Below are 8,607 nucleotides of genomic sequence, written 5' to 3'. Positions count from 1 at the left end.
CGCGAAAGTGCAAACTTGTGCACTTTTTGACACTTTTAGCCCCTGAATGATCCAAAAGTTTGTTTTAGCATACCAAACCCCTCAAAGCCTATTTCTAAGCTATGTAAAGGATATTTATGGTATGTTTAACTTATGGACATGTTCCGGAATGTTCGTTTCAGTTTAAATTGGCATACTTTCGCAGTTTGTCAAGTTTAGTCCCTGTAAGCGAATTAACTTGCTTTTGCCATACCAAAGCCTTCAAAACTTATTTCTAAGTTATGTAAGGGTTATTTAAGGTGTGTTGAGTATATGTTGATGTTCCGGAGTATTTGCCGCATTAAACTGAGCACGTTTAAGCACCAGTTAGCGTATAACTCTCCAGAAAGCGATGTAGAGTTTAAAATCGAACAAAAGTCAAAACATGAAAAATGTAAAACACAACCAAACAAACATTGGGATAAAATAACATTGTTTTATAGATAATTGAACTGTTCATAATGATTACAAGCACAAATGTTACATGCAACAACTACTTCTCTATGTTTCGCTTCAACTTGCCTATATATAGTTCATGTGGTTCCGCTTGAAAGACATGACCTTCAAGCGAAACCTCTGCAATTCCCTAGAAGCGAAACCTATTTGACACTCAAGCGAAACCTTTTACACATATGACATTCAAGCGAAACTTCATATATAAAACATGTTTTTGACTCTCTAGACCCTATGTTGACCTATCTTGACCTAAGACTTCATGTAGACGTAGTCAACAGACATTCCATGCATCAACAGACTCCCCCTTGGATGTTGACGTAGTCTTCAACAGTCTCCAGCTCCTGAGTCTTCAGTCTTAGTCTTTTCTCTAACTCTCTGTCTTCACCTCATAAGCATTCTTCACAGGTTTCGAATCACAACCTGACTCCATCTTCAGACTCCCCTTTAGCTGTTGATCCAGACTCCCCTTTCACAGACTCCGCCTCTCAGTATGCTAGAATCTGAGGTTTCTGTTTCAAGCTTTGACATTTAGCTTCCGTTGGAAATAATGAAGTCTAAACCTGTTACTCAACCAATAACAATACAATCTATTTTCTTCAACAATAAATCACTAACATAATCAGCTTTAGAAATCCACTCAAGTATTCAGGTCCAAGTTAATGACCCTGATACTCAATTAATCTACCAAGTTCAATCTAATGACCTTGGTTGATCATTTGACGAATCAAACTGATTTTGTAAAAACATTTTCACATTTTCTAAAACAATGTAACAAGCATCAACTTAATGAACTTGTTTCAACTTTGAAAACATCTTCCAAATTCCAACAAAGTAAGCTCTCCTCATTTTTTCAGCTCAGAATCTCCTGCAGCTGCATTAATCTCCAAGAATCAGACAATCAACTTTCCACTCTGGTTTGTCTAAACTAAAGCAGAATTGAAAAATCTTTTTGGATTTTTAATGTGTTCTAAACTAAGAAATGAAATGACAGAAAACTTAAATTGGAGAATGTAAAGAAATTGAACTATATACAAACTTATTTTTGGCGAGCGTGTCAGGGAATCATATCAGCTTTTTAGACCAATTACCAGTAACGTTAAGCTTAATTACATGCTCAGGCTTAAACAATTCACCTCGATTGTCGATATACCGATCCATCTTAAATTCTCACACAGATTTCAATCTATTCAGGATACGATTTAGATTTTTTATGAACTTAGCTCAATTCATGTGTCCCACCTCTTGAATATACTCCCGTATCCAGAATCCCAATATTCAGTCTTACAGGTGAGTATACTACAATGATATCTGTACATAAATTAGGTATGCGAGGGCCGAGGGATCTCAGGTCGATACTTCCGTATACGCAGAGAGATATCAGCTTCGACTTTTCAGTATGTCCCCTTTAGAGGATCTCGTAATTACAACAGCAGCGACTATCAATTTTATTGTTTCATCTGCATGCTGAGGGTTTATGCTGTGTTTCAAGCATTTTGGTGAAAGTATTAGCCAAGGACTAGGTCAGAACTTCCGTTCAGCAGAAGTCCCGGAATAATACCTGACGGGTGGTCCATTTGGACAACCCTTAAGCGTGCTAAAAGATGAAATAATCCTCCACTTAATCGTGTAATTATCTTGAATTAGATAACTACGGTGCTTATGTTTCAGGTGCGGTTCAGGAGCTAAAAGACGGATTAAATGCAGCTTTGGAGGCTTTGGTGATGAACGGGTCGAGCGTGGAATAAGAGACAAAACAAAGAAGACAAGTCAGCTCACCACCGTAAATTACGGTCCTACCGTAATTTACGGTGGACCTGGATTTTATCTTTTCCTCCACCGTAACACAGACTATTTATACCGTAACACATTTAAGTCCACCATAAATTACGGTGGAGCCGTAATTTACGGTGGCAGCTGCGATCCAAAGTGTAACTGCCCTCATTAAGTCAGTTTTTGGGTGTCTTTTCATTATTCCTCATCATTGGACGTTTTTGGATCATCTTGGGGGCGAATTTTGGCTACTTGCTTGGTTTTGAACAATTTTCTATCATCCAGTTTGTATTTTCGATTCGTATGAACATTGGTTTGATTATGATGATGATTCACCAAGCCATGTCCGGCTAAACTCTTCGGTGATCATCTTAGGTGAATGTTTCTTGAACATTTGTGTGTTTTATTTCTGAATTTCTAGAATGATAACTTGCGTTGCTTGAATATCATGGTGTATGCTTGATTGCTTGTAACTTGTTAATCGATATTGCAATTTCTAGTCTTAATCGTACGTTCTTGGTGCCGTTGGCAATCGAGATATCACGGGAAGGGTTAGGGTTGGTTATTGGTTAATTGGTCATCGGGAAACAACCTCGCGTTTATATAATCCGAGTACTTTGTCCCCTTTTATCACTTCAATCATCTATACACGAGTTATGTCTATGTAACTCTTTCTAGTTGGAATTACACACAATTGTTTAAAGAAACTGAAACCTAAGGTGATCATTGTTCTCTCCTAATTTGTTTTACAACCAACATTTGATTTGAATTAGTTTTTAATTTAGTTTTCTAAAACAACAATCCAAACTCTTGAATTTTAAATTCTGCAATTTAGTTTAATATTAGTTTAAGTACAAGGCTATACAATCGACACATCTTCCACATACTCCCTGAGTTCGATACCCTCTTACCACTATCTATAGTTGTTTGGGGATTAAATTTGCGTGACCCACGACATCACGTCAAATTTTGGCGACATTGACGGGGAGTAGTGCGCAACGTGTGTTAGTTTAATAGTTTTGTTTTGTTATTTTCGGGTTTACGCTGGTTGTGTTTAGTGTGCAGGTACTTCAGGTGTATGCATACTAGAGGCTCTCATAGGCAAAACAGAGTTTTAGTGCGAGAAAACAAAATCATTGGTTCACCCACTTCACCCATCACACCGAGAAACATCATGGCTGATTCTCAAATTCTACCTACAACCAGTCAGTCATCCTTTATACCTACTTCCACCCACCATCACCAAACACCACATTACCTAACACCACCGCTGAATTTAAACCATCCAATGTCACCCAACCAATCACCACTCAAACTGAGCCTACCATCACCTACAATCCATCCACCACAATCCCACCATTATCTCACTTCTTTCCCCCTACTACGGTTCAATCAACATCCACTTTCACAATTGCACCGAATTCAACTATTGTGCATACTACTTCATCCTTTAGACCACAACAATCGAGTTTTCAATATTCAACCATCCCATTTGGGCAAACTTCGGGAATTCAAGGAGATGGTTATGATGAGGGATTTGATGATTTTGAGGGGTATGATGATGATGGGTACGGTTATGGAGGTTATGGTGATCAAGGGGAGTTTGGGTATGTACAAAGTCAATCTCAAGGGATGGCAAGTGTTGGTGGAATGCCACAACAACAACTTATACCACAACACATTCGGCCAAGACCACAAGGGCCACCAATGCCACAACCTATTCCATTGCAACAAGTCCGGCCACAACATGTACAACAACAATTTCAAAGACCACCTCAACGCCCACCGATGCGACAACAACAGTTTCAACAACCAATCGCACCACAAGGGCAAGTACCAAGGCCAAATGGTCCTATGATTCCAAGAGGTAGGTATGGTGTACCAAGGAGACACCTTAGAGAAAATGTGAGGGGCATTGAAGCACATTTTCGGCCGGTAATCACGCAAAACCCTTCACCGGTAGTCATTCCTCATAATGATCAAGGGCGAACATTTGAAGTAAGAACCAACTCTTTTCAAAGTTTACCAAAGTACAAGGGGTTGGAAACGGAGGAGCCTTATTTTCATTTAGAGGCTTATGACTCGATTTGCAACACTCTTGGGAGTCAAGGGTTTTCGGCTGACGATATTAAATTGGTTTTGTTCCAATTTTCCTTGGAAGATAAGGCGAAGAAGTGGTTTTACACGTTACCTTCGGCATCCATATATACATGGGGGGAGATGCAACAAACCTTCTTGGATGAGTTTTACACCGCTCAAAAGACCAACGATGCAAGGAAGGGGTTGAGAAGCTTCCAACAACAACATGGTGAGATGTTTCATGAGGCATTCGAGCGTTTCAACATGATGATTAAAAACTGCCCTCATCATGGAATTGAATTGTGGGAGTTGATGAATGCCTTTCACGAGGGGTTGAGTGCCGAAGATGCACGTGATTTGATGTCTATCACTGGTGGGACTTTTGGAACAAACTATGAGAACGATGATTGGGAGTTCTTGGAAAGCATGGCAACTACATCAAAAAGGAAAGCTCAAGCTTCAAGAAGAGCCCGACCGACCACTACCCGACCTCAAGTGCACGCCATAGATGATGGTAATGTTCAAACCACTAACCAAATATATGATGTTTGTGCTTTGTGTAATGAAATAGGTCATGCGGCTAAAATTGCCAAGGGATGTTGGACGGGCAATACGAGGAAGTCCATGCGGTTCAAGGTCAAGGTCAAGGTCAAGGAAGAGGTGGTAGGAACTACAACAGCATGAATTCTAATACCTACCACCCCGGGTTGAGGAACCACCCGAATTTTAGATATGGGAACCCTTCAAATCAAGCAAACCCAAATTTTCAAGGTAGCCAAGGTAACTTTGGTTCACGCCAATCTTACAATAACCAAGGTGGGTACCGAGGCGGAAATAACCAAGGTTATCAAAAGCAATACCAAACGGGTCAAGAACAAGGGGGGTCTTCGGGTGGAAACGAGGTGATGGAGATGCTAAAGAGCATGCAATTGGAGATGCAAAAACGGAACCAACTTGATGAAGTGCGAATGCAAAAGGATGAGGTTCGTGATAAAAGCATCCAATCACTAACAACCCAAATGGGTCAATTAGCAACCGATGTGGCGGAATTGAAGAAAGGTAAGGGTCAACTTCCAAGCGACACTAAGGTAAACCCTTCACACGGGTCGTCACGAGGTAATGTTAATATTAATCATGTTAGTGTATTAAGAAGTGGGAAAGAATTTAAGGCCAATTTGTCACCCGAATTGGTTGAGGGGGTAGTTGAGGATGTCACGGGAATTGAAAGTGATGATGAAATTTTACCGGTTAAACCAAAAGAAACAATTGTTAAAAAACCGGGTTTGGGTGAAAATGAAAAGAATGACAAAGTTGAGGGTGAACCGAGTCAAGTCCCGTTTCCATCGGCTTTACTTGACCCGGGAAAGAAAAATTTTATTGTGTCAAGAGGTCCTCAAAAGGAGGAGATGTGGGACATGTTCAAACAAGTAAAAATAAATCTCCCACTCCTCGATGCAATATAACAAGTTCCCGCTTATGCAAAATTCTTAAAAGAATTATGTACACAAAAAAGGCAAAACAAGAAGAAAGTGCCTAAGCGGGTGGATTTAACCGGGCAAGTGAGTGCGGTGTTAAATGGGGAGCTTCCTCCTAAGCTCCAAGATCCGGGCACGCCATTGATTAATGTACAAGTTGGTAATTTTCAAATGGCTAAGGCGTTGCTAGATCTTGGAGCAGGAGTTAGCATTTTACCGGGGGGCTTATATGACCAATATGACTTTGGTCTGTTAGCAAGGGTGGAGACAACAGTTGTTTTGGCCGATTTGTCTCATAAGTTGCCTCGGGGTATGGTTCAAAATGTAATTGTGAAAATTGATGAGTTTTATTACCCGGTGGACTTCTTAGTCTTGGATTACTCATCGGCGGACCCTAAGCAACAACAAAATATAATTTTGGGTAGGCCATTTTTAAGCACCGCACATGCTATTATTGATTGTAGATTTGGTACAGTTGATATGGCTTTTGGAAATAGAAAAATGCGTTTGAATGTTTTTACTAACAATTCTAATGCTAACGGTGTTGATGAGTGTTTCATGGCAGACATAGTAGATGGATGCAACCCGCATGAGTATGAGGAGGATGGTTTGGGTATTTGGCTGTGTGATTTTTCTGAACAGGTACATGCTTATGCACTCCGGGTTGAAGAGGAAGCACAAGATGCTATGGCATTGAAAGAAGGTAGACCACCATGGACCCACCAATTCGAGGGTCTACCGGTGGAGATCGATTCGGGTACAAAACCATCATTGGAGGAACCACCAAAGTTGGAGCTCAAGGACTTGCCTAGCCATTTGAAGTATGTATTCTTAGGGGATAATGACACTTTACCGGTCATTATTGCCTCTAATTTGGAGTTGGCACAAGAGCAAGCATTGATGGAGGTTTTAAAAGAGAACAAGGGTGCTATTGGATGGACGATTGCCGACCTCAAAGGAATTAGTCCATCCATTGTCATGCATAAAATCATCACGACCGAAGATGCCAAACCAACACGAGAAGCTCAAAGGCAGTTGAACCCAAACTAAGGGAGGTAGTTAAAAAGGAGGTAATTAAATGGTTGGATGCGGGAATCATCTATCCTATTTCGGATAGTGCTTGGGTGAGTCCCACCCAAGTTGTGCCTAAGAAGGCCGGCATTCAAGTAGTCAAGGATGAAAGTGGTGAACAAATTGCCACCCGACCGGTTACCGGGTGGCGGGTGTGTATTGACTACCGAAAATTGAATGCCGCCACTTCTAAGGACCATTTCCCGCTACCTTTCATTGACCAAATTATTGAAAAATTGTCGGGTCAAAAATATTATTGCTTTTTAGATGGGTATTCGGGTTACAATCAAATCGCCATACACCCGGATGACCAACACAAGACCACCTTCACCTGTCCATATGGCACCTTTGCCTTTAGGCGAATGCCATTTGGCTTGTGTAATGCTCCGGCAACCTTCCAACGATGTATGATGAGTATCTTCTCGGACATGGTTGGAGAGTCGCTCGAAGTATTTATGGATGACTTCTCCATTTTTGGCACTACTTTTGATGCTTGTCTCAACGAATTGCAAAAGGTTTTGAAAAGGTGCGTTGAGAAAAATTTAGTGCTAAGTTGGGAGAAAAGTCATTTCATGGTGCAAGAGGGCATTGTGTTGGGCCATGTGATTTCTGAAAGGGGAATGGAGGTGGATAAGGCAAAGATACAGGTAATATCATCTTTGCCACCTCCTAAAAATGTTAAGGGTGTAAGGTCATTCTTGGGACACGCGGGTTTTTATAGACGTTTCATTAAAGGTTTTAGTGTTATCACCAAACCCTTATGCAACTTGTTATTAAAAGATGTCCCATTTGATTTTACTAATGAGTGTATGCAAGCTTTCACTGTTTTGAAGGAACACTTGGTTAAGGCGCCTATTTTGCAACCACCCGATTGGTCAAAGCCGTTCGAGATAATGTGTGATGCGAGCGACACCACTATTGGTGCAGTTTTGGGTCAACGGGTTGACAAGAAACCGTTGGTTATTTATTATGCAAGCAAAACTTTATCCGAAGCGCAACTTAACTACACCACAACCGAGAAGGAATTCGCTCGTATATTTGGGGAAGCAAGGTAGTGGTTTATTCGGATCACAGTGCGGTCCGGTATTTGATGGAGAAAAAGGATGCGAAGCCGCGTTTGATTCGGTGGGTCTTATTATTACAAGAGTTCGATCTAGAGATCCGAGACAAGAAGGGAAGTGAGAATGTAGTAGCGGATCATTTGTCTCGGATTCCGGTGGAAGGGACCGATGATGTGAGTGAAATCAATGAAAGTTTCCCCGATGAGCAACTTTTAGCCGTTTCCACTTTCGTTGCACCGTGGTATGCTCATTATGTCAACTATTTAGCCACGGGTGCCATTCCAACTCATTGGACCAAAAAGCGTCGACAACAATTCATGGTCCAAGTGAAGCAATACATTTGGGATGAGCCGGATCTCTTCAAGATCGGACCGGATCAAGTTATACGAAGATGTGTGTCCGAAACAGAAGTGTTAGAAATCTTGACTCATGCCCACTCGTCTGCTTGTGGGGGTCACTTTAGTGGGTATAAAACAGGCTATCGGGTTCTTTCTTGTGGGTTTTATTGGCCCACCATTTTCAAGGATGCAATTGAGTTCGCCAGGAATTGTATAAATTGCCAAAAGATGGGTAGCATATCGAAGAGGGACGAGATGCCTCTACAACCAATCTTGGTTGTAGAGATATTTGATGTATGGGGTATAGATTTTATGGGTCCGTTCCCGAATTCGAATGGC

At 41.1% G+C, this 8,607-nt stretch overlaps 1 non-coding gene across 1 annotated transcript; it reads right to left on the bottom strand.

The window, feature by feature from the left end:
• Window positions 1–4,513: 4,513 nt before the first annotated feature.
• LOC118483438 lies at window positions 4,514–4,619 on the bottom strand. Its single transcript, XR_004870726.1, has one exon. It is a non-coding gene; the product is annotated as a small nucleolar RNA R71 (small nucleolar RNA).
• Window positions 4,620–8,607: the final 3,988 nt, after the last annotated feature.

This window comes from Helianthus annuus, chromosome 10 (assembly GCF_002127325.2).
Source record: "Helianthus annuus cultivar XRQ/B chromosome 10, HanXRQr2.0-SUNRISE, whole genome shotgun sequence".
Lineage (NCBI taxonomy): Eukaryota > Viridiplantae > Streptophyta > Magnoliopsida > Asterales > Asteraceae > Helianthus > Helianthus annuus.
The sequence above is the reverse complement of the archived record's forward strand: the minus strand, read 5'-3'. Positions and strand labels throughout refer to the sequence as shown.